Below are 17,579 nucleotides of genomic sequence, written 5' to 3' on the forward strand. Positions count from 1 at the left end.
ACACACACACACACATCTAACGACTGAGCTCAGGCTGTCTACAGTTTGGGTTTTGGGTCTCTCTCTCTCTCTCATTTTTTTGTTTGTTTGTTTGTTGTTTTTGTTTTTTAATTGATTTCGGAGAGGAAGGGAGAGGGAGAGAGAGAGAGCAACATCAGTGATGAGAGAGAATCATTGATCGGCTGCCTCCCACACGTCCATCCCCACAGCTTTTCACCGTGTGCACCCTCCAGCACATAGTAGGTGCTTTGCTGGGGATCAAGCCCCCAACCCGCCCCCCCCCCCCAACCTGGAATTGAACCGTGACCTCCTGGTTCATAGGTCGACACTCAAGCCCTGAGCCACGCCGGCGGGGCTGGGCTTTTCTCTCTTGGTGTTAAGGGGGAACACTTCCCCGCATCCCTGGAGACGCCTCGAGGTCTTTATTTTAACCGGTCGGGGCCGGTCCACCCCACGGCGGGAACTTTATTAGATCCTCAGATGATATCTTCCCCCCCCCGCCCCCCCCCCGTCTCCTCCTGTGGAATCTACAAACAGCCCACGTAGCAGGCTCACCGTGGCAGGGCCACTGCAGGGCACGCAGGCGTCTGTCTGCCGATCCCTCGCTCGTCTGCAGGGCGGGGCCCCGGTGGCAGAGTCCCTGGGCCAAGGGCAGGAAGGACCTGGTTGCGTGTTCCCTGCTGTGCCCCCGCCCCAAACCCTGCACAGCTCACAGCTCACCCTAACGGGTGAGAGTACCTCGCCGACACCACCCGTGGTCAGCACACATCAAGAAAGCCTTCCGGCCCTAACCGGTGTGGCCCAATGGGTAGAGTATCAGCCTGAGGATTGAAGGGTCCCAGTTCGATTCCTGCCCAGGGCACGGACCTTGGTTGCAGGCACATCCCCAGTGGGGGGGGGCGTGCAGGAGGCAGCTGATGGATGTTTCTCTCTCGTCGATGTTTCTACCTCTCTGTCCCTCTCCCTTCCTCTCTGCAAAAAAAAAAAAAAAATCAATACGATATATTTTTTTTAAAAAGAAAGAAAGAAAGCCTTCCGTCTAATGGGTGATTTGGGGGTAACCTCCCCTGCTGGACTGCCCACCTGGCCACACCCGCTGCGTCCGCACAGCTGTCTCTGGCAGGGTCCCCCCCTCCCTGCCCCAGCACACCCAGCGCGGGTGCCACGCCCGCCCACGCCCCTCTCTCAGCTCCCCGGACACCAGCTCCCTCCCCAGGGCGGCGGACGCGGTGCACGGGCCACTGTCCACAAACGATCCTTTCTGAAAAAACAAACAGGAGCGCGTCGCCAATGCCGCTTTTGCGCGCTCCTCGCCCGCTTCCTGAAAACGCGAGATAATGAATAAAAATGTTCATTGCGGATTTATGCACGTTCCCCCCACCGGTTCCCGTCCTGGTAATTACCGTGACCAGCCTAATAAAAACCGCTACAAACCGGAGGTCAACTGGCACTTAGAAGTGTTCATTTTCATTTCAATGTATTCATCTCTGGCTCCTAATGGCCTCATTTTCTCCCATGCTCCTTAATAAATACCGCCGAATTACAGGTTAAATAGCTAAATTAAATTATTGCAATTACAGCGTGCAGAGCCCTGGATCTGGGTTTACCTTTCCCAGTTCAATTAGAGGCGAAGTTCCTGCGGCCGCGGAGCGCTGATTGCTGTCAATACTCTCAATTGCCAGGAACCTGCGCGGCGCCCAGATATTGGATGAGAGGGTCCCCTCCCCGCACTCCCCCCCCAGCCCCGACCCCCCCACCCTGGGTGGTTTCTGAGGGGCTGATTGGAGCGCTCTCGACGGAAACAAAATCACACCATCCGAGTGGCTTTTGGAGAGCGCCACGAGGCATAATTGGTTCTTCTTCTACTGAAAAGGGAGAGAAGACATCTGAGGGTTCTGGCTACAGGCTCCGTGTGGGCACGCACACGTGTGTGTGTGTGTGTGTGTGTGTGTGTGTGTGTGTACGCACAAAAGACAAGCCCCCTCCTCTGGGGGGGAAGCACATTTCCATAAACGCAGGCCCGCCCCCCCCCCACGCCCCGGCCCGGCCCACAGAGAGGTGCCGGCCCACGTCGGAGCAGCCCCTAATTATTAAATCCACCCGGAGGCTCGTGGCCGCCGCCCGCCACGGGGTTAATTACCGGCCCCCTCCGAAGACGGAGCGTCCTCATAGCGCCGAGCGCCCGGGAAGGAGCCCCTCGCCGCCCTCCTTCCCCGAACCCCGAGACCGGAGCGGCGATTTCTTGTGGAAGAGCTCCCCCTGACTTCGCAGCCCTCCGCTCCCGGCTCCGGAGCCCGACGCTCGCCAGCCTGCTCTCCTCCTCTCTGGCCCCTAATGGCCTCATTTTCTCCCGTGCTCCTCAATGAATACCCACCCGCGGCACAGCGGGGCCGTGGCCAGACCCCACAGGGCCCGCCCCAGTGCTCCGCAGTGTGGGCGCCACAGGGGCCCACGTCCCAGGCCCCCAGGCCAGGCCCGGGGAGGGGAGGAGGCCTGGCTAGCACCCCAGGGGGAGCTTTGTCACCTCGGCTCAGCTCGGGGAGAGCACGGCCGAGCAGGTGCCCAGCCCCGAAGGCCCGAGGCATGGTGAGAGCCAGAAGCACAGAGGTGACTGAGATCCGGGAACACCCCAGGCCAAGGCGGTCCCCAACCTCGACATGCTCTGGGGGTGTAGGGGGGCTTGGTGCTTTGTCCGTTCCCCCAAGAGAAACAGGATTCCACGTCCGGGCCCAGGGAAGCCAACCCCCTCCGGCCGGCGCTCTGGACTCGGCAGCAGATGCCTGCTCCAGGGCCTGGGCCACGCTCACGGGGGCCACGTGCCCCTGGCACAGGGCAGGCGGCTGGCACAGCCTCTCCTGGGCAAACCCAGAAGGGAATCAGGAGCAGGGAGCCCAGGCTGGGAGCTCCTGGAGGGCTGGGCCTGCATGGCAGTCACACCGGGGCCCTCCCGCAGGCCTGGCACCAAGTGGCCCTCGGTCCGTATTTGCTGATTCAGCGTGAGTGTGAAGCGGCTCCCGGAGGCAGGGCCAGGGGCCTCACAGTCCCGGGCCTGCTCCTCCCCGACCCGCCTTCGCTGTCCTGGGGAGGGGCACGGCCAGCCCAGCGTGCTGGGGGCATCGAGGCGGGTGCAGAGTGGACACACTCCCCCCCGACCGTCCAGGCCCCCCGGCATTCTCCGAGGGGCGGGCTCTCCCCCACAAAGCACCCGGTCTCCCTGGAGGAGTGGCCAGCGGCCTGTGCAAACTTTTCCACGGAGGAAACAGCCGCCCGAGCCAGGGATTCCTCCCCCTGGCCGCTAAACCGAGATACGCCGTCAGGAACGCCCGGAAAACCAGCTCCCCACCCGCTGCCGCCAACACGGCCCGCCTGTGGGAGAGCCGTCCCTCCCAGTTAACACCTCGAGTGCCGGAGGAGGTATTCGGAGGTGGGGGCTGGGGACACCAACGGGGACCCGGCCGCCCTCCCTATCCTAGGCGTCCTCAGCTCCAGACCCCGAGCTAAGCCTCGCGACACCCTGAGGAGACGGCACGGCCAGCACCGGCCCGCGGGGTGCTGCCTCCCGTTGGTGGGGGACACCCGGACCTTCAGAGAGGGAAGCGGTTTTTCCAAGGTCACCCAGCTGGGAGCCCTCCGTCGCCCATGGCAGGGCTGCCCCTGAGGGACAGCAGGCACCCCCTGGCCTGGCACCTGTGCTCACCTTGATCTGCTGCCAGGGGCATGCCCTACCCTCTCTGCACCAGCTCCTGGGCACCCCTATATTACTGCCCCCCTACCCTCCATACGCCAGGGGATGTACTTGCCTCCTTCACACCCGGGCTCAGAGCCCCTTCCAGACCTCCCGGATGCATCTCACTGTCACCCGGTGGCCTCCAGGGACTGACCGGTGTCTGTAGCCGGGGCCTGCACAGGGCTGAGCTCCCAGGGGGTGGGTGCTCCAGCACCAACAGGACGGCATTGAGGGTGCCCATCGGACACGCTACCCTTCTCTGCAGCCCCCACAGTCGCCCGCCATTTCTTACAAGAGCTCTGTGCAGGGCCGTCCGCAGGCCAGGTCACCATGGGGACAGCGAGGCAGCCCCGTGGAACGAGCCCGGGGTCTCACTCCGCTCCGCCCCTGCTGAGAGACCCCCAACAAGACCCTTCCCCCCTCTGGGCCTGGGTCTCTGGTCGGGGAGGGAGTCCTGTTTCAAGGAGCCTCATTTATTCACCTGTTCATTCATTCATTCACTCATTCATTTGCTCGCTCAGCCTTGCTCATGGATGCATCGACTGCCTGAGGCTCCTGGGCCAGGCTCCGTGCTGGGCGGGGGCTGCAGCCATGACAGGCACCTACACACACACACACACACACACACACACACGGAAGCATCACTGCTGCCTGCACCGCAGGAGGCAGCCTCCTTCTCTGCCTCTCGGGGGCCTCACAGGTCCCCGTGCCCACCCCACCAGCCCCTCCCACCCCCGCCTCCAGCCAACGGGCATCGAAGGCAGGTCCTGGCGCCATGCAGAGGCGTCCACCCTGCAGCCTGGCAGCCACTGCCCCCGCCCCGGACTCCCAGCTCTGCCCTCTGGGACCCTGCTCCTTCAGACCTGGCCTGGCCTCGGAATGTAAAGGTCATCTGGGACAAGACGACGGAGGCAGGGGAGGCGCAGCTGGAGGGGGGCGGTCCCGGACTGTGTGGCGGTTGCAGACGGCGCACACGGTGGACCCAGGTGAACTTGGGGACCGGCCCCCTCCCAGGAGTCTGGAATCAAGGGGCCTCTGTCCTTGGCCTCAGCTCTGAGGCCTCCTGTCTGCACTGACCGAAGGCATTTCACCGGACGGAAGCAGCATGGGGAGGCAGGGGAGGGCAGGGTGCTCTGGGGTAGGGGGGCAGGTGCAGACTCAGAACCTTTGCTGCCCAGCCTGGGCATTGCACCCTAACTCAGCAGGTGAATACGCAGCAGCCGTCCCCCCAGGTGCTGCTGCACAGACGTCCTGCGAATGCCCGACAGTGACCCTGCCGCTGCTCAACCCACAGTCACTCCGTGCCGGGGCCAGCGCTGAGCGGCTGGGAGCCAGGCACCAGGAGGTGCCTGACAGGAGCCTAGAACCTTCTCGCTCACTTCCTTCCCTGCAGCGGGCAGAGTGCAGCCAGAGTCCACGCGGTGGGAGACACGTTTGGGACAAAACCAGGCACCGGCATCTTAGCTCCACCCTCGGGTCCCTGAAGGTTATCGTGAAGGGCAGCCCTTGTCCAACAAAGTCAAAAACCTAAAGAGACTCATTGACTTCTCTAGGCCAGGGGTAGGCAAACTCATCAGTCCACAGAGCCAAACATCAACAGGACAACGATTGACATTTCTTTTGAGAACCACATTTTTTTAACTTAAACTTCTTCTAACGCCACGTCTTCCAAATAGACTCGCCCAGGCCGTGGTATTTTGTGGAAGAGCCGCACTCAAGGGGCCAAAGAGCCGCATGTGGCTCGCGAGCCACAGTTTGCCGACCGCAGCTCTAGAGTAAGGCCACGTGGGGGAAGGAAAACCATCGCTTGGCTTGGGCCTCAGTGTAAGCCACTCGGTGTGACCACCCCGTGCCTGCGACTCCCCTTCAGGGGGCACCTGGGACAGGACAGGCGAGCCGGGTCCCAAGTCCCAGGTGCCCGGTGGGCGGGTGTCCAGGGAAGGCACCTCCAGAGAAATGGCCTTTCAGGGAGGATGGTGTGATGGTTGCTCGGGGAACGTGCACCTTCAGAGCCGTGGGAGGGGTAAAACCCAACAGGACCTCATAGGAGTGGTAGGACCCCCGGGGGGCAGTCACGGAAATTCTGGGGTTTGGTAGAGAAGGCGCTTTTGTCCTTGGTCACTTCTTCAGGGCCACACCCTGAAAACGAACATCCAGGGACACACACACACACACACCCCCGAACCCCCGAACTGAGACGCCAGGGCCGGCTGGGCGCGCCCGCGGAGAAGTGGTCCACTCTGGCGCCCTCACTCGTGACCTCCCAGAGCCTGCGCACCCCATTCTGACAGCAGTTAGTCACCGCGGCCACGCTGCACGGAGCTGGCTAGAGACGCTCAAGCGTACATCTCTGCGTCACACCCTCCGCCGTCTTTGTGGAATGAGGTCGGGACCAAGTAAAGAGAAATATTAAAACTGAGAGGTAAGCAGCAACATTCGTGCAAGTTCTTTTCCCATGGTTTGCCTGCAACCGTTAAGAGAAAAAGCCAGCACACGTGTCCCTTCCCAACGGCATAACCCATGAGCCACAGAGCCAGCCACGACCTCGCTTCGGACACCGTTCCTTTGCAGAAACAAGCTGCTGAGAGACGGTCAGCCCCCAGGCGACGGCCCTGCGCCAGGAGGTCTGGCAGGAAGGGAGCGCTCAGGGCCAGCCCTGTCTCTCCCCCTCAAGGCTGAGGAGCTGGGGAGGGAACACACAACCATCGCCCCCTGGGCCAGACTCTGCCTCTCCAGGGACAAATAAGAGGACCATTAAGAGGACCATCCACTTCCACCAGCGTCAATATGCGATGTCTGTGTTTCTGTGGGCTCATAGTGTGACGGTGCGTCAGTGTGCTACTCACAATTCTTATCTCAGAAACCCACAGACTGTGGGCCTCGGACAGGCCGCCTGCTTTTTTGTAAATAAAGTTTTGTTGAAACAACAGCCACACCCATTTGGTATGCACTGTCCACGGGCGCTCTTGCCTGGCAACGGCAGAGTTGAGTGGTTCCAACAGGAATCATTTCCCCCACGGGGCCTAAAATATTTATGGTCTGGACCTTCATCTTCAGTAAAGGCCCTCTCTTATCTGAAAATCCATGAGAGGAAGTCTCCCAGGCGTGAGGTTGATGCAAAAAAAAAAAAAAAAAAAAAAAAAAAAAAAAAAACCTCTCTGTTCTGCTCTTTATGTTATAAGTGAATCAGAATCCACCATATTTCCCTTTTCGCCAAGGCTACCAGGAAGCTCCAGTGTAAGTTGTGTGCTTCACTGCTGTATAGGTGACTGGAACAACCCTTCCCATCCCTTCATTGTATGACTCCCATTCTCTCACCCTCCTTTCAATGCTTCTCTTCCAGGTTTACTTAAAGTAAGAGACTTCAGACTCTGTTACGCAAGCAGTAACGGTCTAAAGAATAAAGAAAAAGAGCCCTAACTAGTTTGGCTCAGTGGATAGAACATCACCTGCAGACTGAAGGGTCCCAGGTTCGATTCCAGTCAAGGCCATGTACCTTGGTTGTGGGCACATCCCCATAGGAGGTGTGTAGGAGGTAGCTGATAGATGTTTCTCTCTCATCAATGTTTCTCTCTCATCAATGTTTCTCTCTCTCCCTCTCCCTTCTTCTATCTATGTAAAAGTATTAATAAAATATTTTTTTTAAGACAAAAAGCATGAGGGCAGGATAGTGCTCCAGCCCAGGGTCCCCTGCATCTGACAAGCCTTCACAAACCCCAATCTCAGAATTCCCTGGCTGCCCAGACCACCCTGCTCCTTCCTGTTCACTCAAAACTCCCTCCAGCTGAGTCCTCCAGCAGGAATTCCCGAGTGAAGCTGGCGGGCTTCGGGCACTCTCTCTGGTCACTTCCAGTGCCCCGCCTGCCTCTGGTGGGCAAGAAAGACACCCCTCATTCACCCCAACCCTCCTGGGCACCAAGGCCGGCACTGGAGGCTGAGACGCAGAGACACACACAGAGCATGACTGTGCTGGGGCTCTCTCGCTCCCACCGGAAGGACCCCGGGTGGTCAGCTGAGCCCAGAGGTACACACGGGAGCTGCCGAGGGAATAACGGGATCCCAGCCGCCCCCCACAGCTCCACCTGGAAATGGGCCAGGGGGACCCTGAGTTACAGAGGCTCCCCAAGTCTCTGTCTCCTCGTACCCACGTCTCCTTGCACCCACATCACAGCAGCAGCCTTTAAGAGGACACAATGACAAAGGCATTTTCGCAGTGGATGCTAAGACTGGCGGCCGGCTGGTGGGGGGGTCCAGAGGCCCAGAGCCCGTGCACGGGGCAATGAGGAGCCACTTCCCCGAGGCGGCCTGGAGCTGGGGATGGAGCCCTCGCCACCGTGTCCTGCAGTCTGACCTTGTGCTGCCATCCCCTCCCCTTAGGGAGAAGCCGGGGTGACACCGGCCACAGGCCCTGGGCGTGAATGAGCCTCAGTCCAGGGGCGAACCAGGGCCTGCCCCAGGGGCCGCCGGCCCGCGATTTGCCCCGCTCCTCACTCGGAGTTTAGCGGGCAGGGGCCCCACAGGCTGTGGGTGGCTCTCATCCCTGCCCTCGCCGTCCCCAGGTCTCCCCAACACCGGATCATAAACGGGCTGTCCCATCCGCTGCAGACGGGAGACTAAATGAGCCAAAGCCAAGGGCGGGGTCCCGCTTAGCAGGAGGAGAGGGGTTTCCGGTGCCCTCTGGCCTGTGACGTCATGGCTCTGGCTGCCTCCATTGGTCCAGGGAGGCTGGAGACTCAGCACAGAACTCACCAGCCAGCCACCGGCTGAGGCCTCACTGCCCCAAGGCAAAGGTCAGGGGAAGGTATATTCGCTGGAAGAATCACTTTGGTGCCCGCCCATCCTCCCATTCCCCAGACATCAGGCTCCTTGGGGTGGGGGGGGGGGGGGGTCAGATGCTCATGTTAGGGAAACGGAGGCCTCAGCCATGTCCGGACCTGTGGGGGGGCACAGATGGGCACACACACTGCAGCCGGGTCAAGGCCCGCACGGACCTGGGAACAGCGGGCACCTGCGAGCAGGGAGGGAGGGACGGAGGGGCGGCGGGGAAGGGGCAGGGCGTGGTGACAGCTGACAGGGCTCTGACCACGGCACAGGACGGATAAGCTTGTTTCAAACCACCTCCAGAGAGAGGACAAGCCGGGCCAGGGCCTCAGGGGCCGAGCACAACCCTCTCTCCACCACTTCACAGCCACTTTTCTGTAGAACCTGGCCTTTCTGAGCCTCAGTTTCCCCATCAGTGAGGTGGGAGTGGCCATCCCGCCTCGAGGAGCTGTGAGGAGGACTGAGGAGGTCAGGACGGGGCACATGCAGGGAGCAGGCAATCTCTCTCCTCCTGCAGCGCTCACATCCTACAGAACCAGAACCCCACTGCTTGCTGCTCACAACACACAGCTCCTGGGACCACCGTGGGAGTCTCGGGGGACTGGGGGGCAGGCCTCAGCCGTAGGGTGGAAACCCACAGAGACTGCGTAGGCCAGTGGTCGGCAAACTCATCAGTCCGCAGAGCCAAAGATCAACAGGACAACGATTGAAATTTCTTTGGAGAGCCACATTTTTTAAACTTAAACTTCTTCTAACGTCACTTCTGCAAAATAGACTCTCCTGGGCCGTGGTAATTTTGTGGAAGAGCCAAAGAGCCTCATGTGGCCCTGGGCACCTGCTCCCTGGCCCTTCACAAAGCATCACAGGGCAGCCGGCCATGGAGCCGGGCCCTTGGAATGGAGAGTGGGAGCGCTGTTCATGCACATGCATGCACATACACGCATATGCACAGATGCATGCAAATACGTACACAGGTGCATGCACACATGTGGCACATGCATACACACACCCCTCCTTCCAGACAGTCAAGTCTGCCGCGCTTACTCCCCAGGACGACACCTGACCTCCTGGACACACATACACCTGCAGATGTAGGGGTCCGAGGGCTCCGACTCTGCATCTCCCCCCAGAGGTTCTCATCAAGCTCCTCCCTGCGCCAGACCTGCTGGTCCTCCCGTTCCAAACCCTGGTTTGCTCTCTTGGGAATGTAATGACCAGACAAACCCAGCTTGTGCCGCCTGTGCTTCTCGTCATCCACATGGGCTTCTACTTCTTTCTCATAAAAAAGAGAAAACTTCAGCTTAACACAGTACCATATTTTCCGGCGTATAAGACGACCCCCTGATTGATATATATATATATATATATATTTTACAGTTAAAACATAGGTTTAGCCCTATATTCGCTGTATGAGACTACCCCCAAGCTACACTGTGTTCTAGTAAAAAGCCTGCTCAGATTGGCCAGAGTCAGAGAGGCGGTCTATTAAAAAAAGAACTGGTGCTGCCTCGGAAGTGGGGGGTAGTCTTATACAGCGAATATAGGCCTAAACCTATGTTTTAACTGTAAAATTAGGGGGTCATCTTATACGCCGGAAAATGCGGTAACTGAACGTGAGCCCCTGCTCACCCCCACTCCCCACACACAGCCCCCGAACCCCTTGGCAGTCCCACACGCAGAAGCCACACGTGGCATCTGATTCCAAACCCGAGAGCCGTCCCCATCCTGGGAGCGGCCTTCCACCCTGGTGGGACCCCACACCTCCGTCGTCTCAGACCCAGTCCCCAGTCTCAGACCCAGTCCCCATGCACTGCCCTCCCCCCCAGGACTCCCTGGAGCAGCGGACGGGCTGGAGCATCCCGCCAAGTAAGAGAAGCAAAAGGAAGACGGACCGCCCCAAAGACCGCGTTTCAGAACATCCCGAGGCACGCCCAAGCCGGAGAGCGGACTCCGGGCTGCTCAGACAGCTGCATCCTACAGAGTCTCAGGTCTCACCTTTCCTAAGCAGGCCGCCCTGCAGTGTCCCCTGTCCGAGCAGAGACCTCCCGGAGGCCACCCCTCCCTGCCTGCCCCCTGCTCGCTGCATCTGGGGCCAAAGGCCAGCTCACGGGCAGCCAGGCCCTGTGGGGCCCACAGTGTTCGGAACAGACACCACAGCCAGGGGCTGACCCTGCCTCCCTGGGCCCTCCTGCCACGCCGCCCCCCTGCTTTCCCCCAGAACGTGGCCTTCAGACCGCAGTCTCTGCACCTGCCCCTCCCCACAGGACACCTCTCTGCACTGCCCCCATCAGAGTCAGGGCAGGCCTCTGGGAGGGACAGAGAAACAGCCAGAGACCTGAGCCGTTTCTCGGAGGGACCAGCACCTCGCCTGTCTGCACCCTCACCTGAGTGGGAAGCCCAGCAGGCAGAGGGGACCCGGGGTTCTGTGCCAGGGCCGGCCACGGAGAGGGGCACACACACCCCAACTCCCATCTGCTTCCAGTGCACCCGAGAAGACAGGCATGGAACCTTGTCCACTGGACATCACGCATGTGCAGCAATGAGACACCGAGACTGCGAGGAGGAGGGGATCCGATGAGCCCAGGAAGGACGGGACCCCGGGCGCTGAGCAGCCAGGCCGGTGAGCCGGGGAGAGGCCAGCACAGGCCCGCGTCCGCCCGCTCGGTGCCGGTGCAGGCACAGGGCCTGCCCTGGAACCAGCCCGAGGAGGGCTGCCACGGGGAGAGAGAGAAAGAGAGAGAGAGAGAGAGAGAGAGAGAGAGAGAGAGAGAGAGAGAGAGAGCGCGCGCGCGCGCGCGCGCGCGAGCGCCAGTAGATTATGCGGCAATAAGGTATAATTGAAAGGATTAGCGTGAATGCCATGTTTCCCTTCCAAAAATTCGAGGAACGCCAGAAGGACTCTGCTCTGGGCCGGGATGACTCACGTTGTTAATAGAGGAACTTAATTTTCACTTCTGAGGAATCCGGGCGCGGGGAAGCATCGTCTAAGAAACGCTCATTCGCCTCCACTGACTCAGGCCCCAGGCCTGCCCTTCTCCCCAGGACGGTCCCCCACGGGCCTGGCAGAGTGGGGGGTCTCGGGAGAAAGTGGGGGGGCCTGAGGGCCTCGCCCGGCTGGTGGCAGGGGGCCAGTCCCTCCGGTCTTGGGGGCCGTGCCTCCCAGAAGCACACAGGCCCGGGGCAGGGGGTGCGGGGTGGGCAGGACAGGCAGCCACCAGGCACACAGGGCCTGGGCACAGCCGGGGCGTGGCTTCCTGCCGCTGGCGAAGGCTGGGGGTGACATCGCTCCAGCGCCTCTTGCACGGAACGGCCTCAGGCCTCAGCACCCGAGCCTACGGCGCCCGCCTCCTATGCCCCAGGCCTCACCCCCGGGGACGGGGGCCTGACAGACCGGGCTCAGAGGTCACACAACCTGTCACCACGCCCAGCTGCCTGTCAGTGGAGGTACCGTTCCCCACCCCCATGAGGAGATGTCACAGAAGCTCCAGAAACGCCCGTGCCTCACCAGACCCGGCCCTGCGGGCACAGCCAGCGAGCTGTGTCCACGTCCCCCCGCCCACAAGCCCCCTCTCCATCCCTCCCACCCACCCCGGACCCTCACAAGCGTGAGGTTTTCATAAAGACTGGTCCGAGGGGGAGTGGGTGTCTGGGGTGCAGACTTTACCTTCTCAGCCTCACCTTCTTAGAAACATGCCCCCCCCCATGTTACCAAGGGGCTTCTAGCTGCTGGGTGGCTCCAGAACGGGAGGGGGAATCATGGGACCGAGAAGCAGGTGGCATCTGGGGGCCGCCATCCGGCCATCGGGCCACGGAAGAGCCCGCAGGTGAGAATTTCCCATGGTGCACTGGGGGGGGTGGAGGATGCTCTAGGGTACCATGGCCACATCCTGGCAGCTCTGTTGCCTGGCCGGCCACAACAGGATGTCCCTTCAGAGCACTGCACACACACCACTCACCACAGCGTCCACAGGGCCCCGCCGTGCCCAGACCCCCACCACGCAAGGAAGAACAGATACCCAGACCGCCTCCCCGGCTCTCCCCTCCCCCACCCCCGCCCCCGCTCCGGCCACGGGAGAAGCCCTCATTTATAAGTCGCCGATACTGTCACCCACCATTCATCCCAATGTGTCACTAACATCCCATTAGGCCGCAATTATTTTTTAATTAAAACTAAGAAAAACCGGCATGCCTGCGCCGACTTTATGCATCTGTTACGGGTTAAAATAGCTTTTAAAAAATGTTCCGGAGACCGCAGTCTATTGTGGCCGCGGCCCCTGCCAAGGAAAACGCAAGCTTGCTTATTTTCTCCGTGGGGCGCAACAGCGCCTGTGTGTGCCGGAACAGAATCGGCTGGCCGTGAAGAGAATTCTAAATAAAACACAAACATGGAATTTGGCAACGCCACAGAAGCAGGCTTACGACTAATTCCAGCATGCGGACGGCGCTCACACAGTAAGTCTGGCTCCAGCATAACTGAAACCAGGCACCGTAAAATACCAGGCGAGCCGGAGCGCCGACTTAAAGGGGCAGAATGCTGGTTCCAGGTACGAGAGCCCATTAAGCCCCCTCACACCGGCTCCATAAACCCATAGGTTATTAGCTGTTTTCTTCCAGCCAATCCCTCCGTCAAGAGGTGCATATTAAGAGAGAAAGGCGGGTGGGGGGAGAGGGGCGGGGGGCGGGGGAGAGAGAGAGAAATGAAAACCATCGCTTTGCACCTGACTTGGAGTGCCGCGGCTCTGGAAATACGGGGCTCATTATCTCCACGAGAAGAGGACGGCTAGGGGAGACCTCACACACGCACACCAGCCAGTCCCCAGGCCAGAGGGAGGGCGAGGCAGAGGGGGTGAGGGTGAGGGACGAACAGGACGGACACCAGGGCTGTCGCCGGGCGGGCCTTAGCTCAGCAGGGAGAGCCGCGTGGACACGGACATGCCTCACCCCGGGAGACGGCGATGATGGTGACCCTGACGGTAAGCGTTATTGTTACAAGGACCATAAAAATATCGTTCTAATACTCGCTCCCCTTCCCCACCTTCCCTGTGCCAGCGGCTGCTGAAGGCGGTGCAGCGGACAGGGGAGGCTCTCACGTGGAACAGAGCAGAGCTTAGCGCTCTCCGCTCAGGCTGCCTCAGTTTCCACACCCGCAAAATGGGGGTGACGCGCCTTCCTCGCAGACGGGGGGGCGGGGACGTGGAGAACGAAGTCGGCGTTCGGTCGAGTGCCCGGTTACCACTGCTGCCCACCCCACCTGGTTGCTGCCATCCTCCTCGGCAGACGAGGAAGCCGAGGCTCACGGAGATAAGTCCCTCGCTCGCCAAGGTCAAAGCGCCCACAGAGGTCAGAGGCAGGATGGGAACCAGCCACCCACCTCCAAGGCGGGAGTTTCCCCGCACACATTCCCGCGGAGGATGAGGTAGGGCGGGTGGGGGGCCAGGTCTCCCCCAGGAAGTACGCAGAAAACAAACTCACCCCCAGAGACAGCAGCGCCCTCAGAGGCCTCGGGCCTGGGCACTGAGACGCCACGGCGCCCGCTGAGACGCGCGAAGAACGGCGATGTTCGGGAGAAAGTCCCCCCGGGGCCTCTGCCTTCAGCACCAGCTGTGGGGGCAGGGGCGTTCCCCTTCTCACCACACACATGTGTGTGCACCACACAGGGCCATATGTATACATGAACACAACATACACATACACACACGGCCGGACACACATACAGTCGTACACACCTATATGCATATGCACACTCATGTATACATATGCAAATACACGTGCAAACACAAATACACATATTATATATACACACACGCATGCAAATACATAAACACACATGCACACACCTATACCCATATGCTCACTCACATAAACACACATGTATATGCATATAAACACAAATACTTATAAACACAAACACGTATATCACCTATACCCTCATGCAAACGCACATGCATACACACATGCATGAACGCGCAGATACATGCACTCAACGTATAGACGCGCACACACGCGGGGCCTCCCATTATGGGGTCTGTGCCAGACCACGGCCCCTGGCAGAGGCAATGGGAAAAGCCAGGAGAAAATGCCATGAGGCGATGCCTGGCTCCCAGGGACAGCGCGGAATGTTTCCCTCAGCTCTCGGTGGTTCCGAACAGGTCTGCCCAGGCCCGGCTCCTGTGGATGGTCTGCCCAGGCCCGGCTCCTGCGGATGGTCTGCCCAAGCCGGCTCCTAAGAGATGGCCGGGCCACTTCCCCGGGGGAGACCCCGGCCTCCTGGCTCCTGAGCTGAAGCCACTGCAGTCCTCCCAGTGCTACCCGCCCCCGGTCTGGGTGGCCCAGCCGTCCTCCGGAGGCCACGGCTGGGCTGCTCGTGGACCATCGCAGGCTGGGGGGCCTGACGCAGCATCGCACGCCAGGGGCCCCGGCTGCTCTTCCTGAAAAGATGGGCGCCATCTTGAAAGATCAGACTAAAAATACCCCTGGCCTCTCAGAGTCCGTTTACAAAAATAATTACATTTTCTTGGAAAAGAAAAAAGATTATAGGCAAGTATGTGTCCAGCTATATTTAGCTCCTACTCAACGTTGCTAATTCTTTCTCACAAGAATCCTCGCAGACTTTTCTTAAAGCCGCCCCACTCCCTGTGAGTAATGGTGCTCTGACGTGGCACAGGGCAGGACGGGGGCCACACAACCTTCCGTGACCCGTGGGGGTCGGGTGTTCCCAGAGGCACAGCACCCGAGATACACGGGCTCCTGGGGGAGGGAGCAGCGCAGCCATCTCCAGGTGCAGCCCCGCACACTCTGGGGTCCGCCCCCACATGCCAGAGCCCGTCCCAGACTCAGGGGCCACGGAGAACACATCTGGGGCCCGCCCCCACATGCCAGAACCCATCCCAGACTCGAGGGCCACGGAGAACACATCTGGGGCCCGCCCCCACATGCCAGAACCCATCCCAGACTCGAGGGCCACGGAGGACACCCAATAGGGATTGCTGCCCTGCAAGGGCCTTCGACCCAGCAAGAAGGAGGTCCCGGCCGAAGGGTGTCCCCAAAACGAAATGTCCATAGCCAACATCTCCGCTCCGTGACTCTGGCCTTCTCTGGAAAAACGGCCGGCAGGTGTACCTAAATTTAAGGTCTGGTGTGAGATCATCCCAGATTATCCGGGTGGATGTTAAACCAAGGACAGCTGACAGTTTACTTTGTATTAAGTATATTGTTACTGATTTCAGAGCGGAAAGGAGAGGGAGAGAAACATCAACCAAGAGAATCTTTGAGGTAGTTACCTCCCTAAAGGAGAAGCTGCTGGGAAGCTTCAATGTCTGCCAAGGCCCCTGCAGTAGGCCTGACGCACAGTAGGGGCACAGAAATGGTGGCACACAGTGGGGGCACAGAAATGGTGGCACACAGTGGGGGCACAGAAATAGCGGCCCGCCCGTGACTCGTAGGTTCACAGCAACATCATTCACAATCGCCCAAAGGCAGAAGCAGCCAAGCCCGCGTCACGGGGCGCATGGACAAACAGGAGGCGGTCCACCCGCAGCGTGGAACATCACTCAGCCTGGAAACGGAAGGGACGCCGGGAACACGCCACCACACGGGTGGACGGGGCCTGGAGGGTGCGCTGGGGGAGATCAGCCGGGCGCCAGAGGACACACACGGTATGACCCCGCTTCTCCCGGGGGCCGAGGAGTCAAACTCTCAGAGACAGGAAGTAGGTGGTGGGTGTGGGCTGTGTGTGTGTTGGGGGGTGGGGAGGGTAGTTCAAGGCTAAGGGGTCAGCTCCCATTTGTGATGATAAAAGGTTCTGGAGATGATGGATGGCGGTGATGGGACCAGAACAACGCGGACGTACACCGGAAAGTGGTTACAACGGGCCGCTCTCCGTTCTGTGTGGCGGACCACCATAAATAAGACAATTCCAGCGGCACACCCTCGTACCGCCGTGAGAATCACGGAGGTGACACGCACAGAGGCCGTGGCGCACAGTGGGCCCTCAAGCAATGGCTCCTTTGACTGTGAAACCGAGGACAAAGGGGTGCTTGTTTAGTAAAGTGCAAGGAGTTGGGAGAAAAGGGAGCCCTCGTCCGAAAGCACTGGTTAAACTCGGCCCCTCCCCCGCCATGCCTCACCTCTTATTCAAAAAGGCGACCAGATTTATGAAACAGTCCCAGCCGTCCCTGCCTCTGCAGCCAGTGACTCCGTTTCGGCATTAACCTCCTTTGAGGAGCCCCTCGGGTCCCTTACGCTGAAATCATAAAGTGCGGGCCTTCTTACTGTCCGGGCGCAGCCAGCAGGCACAGCTCTGCGATCCACTAGCTCATCCGAGCGCGCTCTCTCTCTCTCTCTCTCTCTCTCTCTCTCTCTCTCTCTCTCTCTCTCTCTCTCTCTCTCTCCTCTCTCTCCTCTCTCTCTCCCCCCCCCCCCCCCCCGGCTACTCTCACTCACCCAGCCAGGCAGGCCAGCGGCAGGGCAGCCTGCGAGCCAGGAAGCCTGGGGAGAAGCAGGCTGTGGCCCCCAGACCCAAAAATTCCTGAGTTTGGATCCCACTTCTGCCACCTACCAGCTGTGGCAGAGGTGGGATACGAACTCAGGTCACACCACCCCTCTGGTCTTCTCACCCGGGAACTATAGGAAGGTGCCTCCTAAGAGAGAAGCTGCTGGGAAGTTTCAGTGTCTGCCAAGGCCCCTGCAGAAGGCCTGACACACAGTGAGGGCACAGAAATAGTGGCGCACAGTGGGGACACAGAAACAGTGGCCCGCCCTGGAAGCAGCTGCACCACCTTACGCTCACGAGGATACTGGAGCTCAGAGAGGCCCCAGTGTGCCCTGTGTCCTGCAGCACACAAGCAGCGGACCGAGGTGGGGCCTCGGGCCTGCCTGGCCCCTCCGGCTCCCCGGGGGGCTGCACGGTGGCTCCGATGCAGGCAGCAGCGATGCGGCTTGCGCTGGGAACCGGACCCCATTCAGAAACGGGCCTGGGCGGGCGGGTCCCCCAGGTCTCCCTCCATCACCAGCTGTCCTGGTGCCCCATCCT

The 17,579-nt window shown here is 60.2% G+C and overlaps 1 protein-coding gene across 3 annotated transcripts in view; it reads right to left on the bottom strand.

The window, feature by feature from the left end:
* The window catches only part of BCL11B (BAF chromatin remodeling complex subunit BCL11B), an 88,851-nt gene that overhangs the window by 22,955 nt on the left and 48,317 nt on the right, over nucleotides 1-17,579 (bottom strand). The window lies entirely within an intron of this gene.

This window comes from Pipistrellus kuhlii, unplaced genomic scaffold, assembly GCF_014108245.1.
Source record: "Pipistrellus kuhlii isolate mPipKuh1 unplaced genomic scaffold, mPipKuh1.p scaffold_m20_p_65, whole genome shotgun sequence".
NCBI classification, from domain to species: domain Eukaryota; kingdom Metazoa; phylum Chordata; class Mammalia; order Chiroptera; family Vespertilionidae; genus Pipistrellus; species Pipistrellus kuhlii.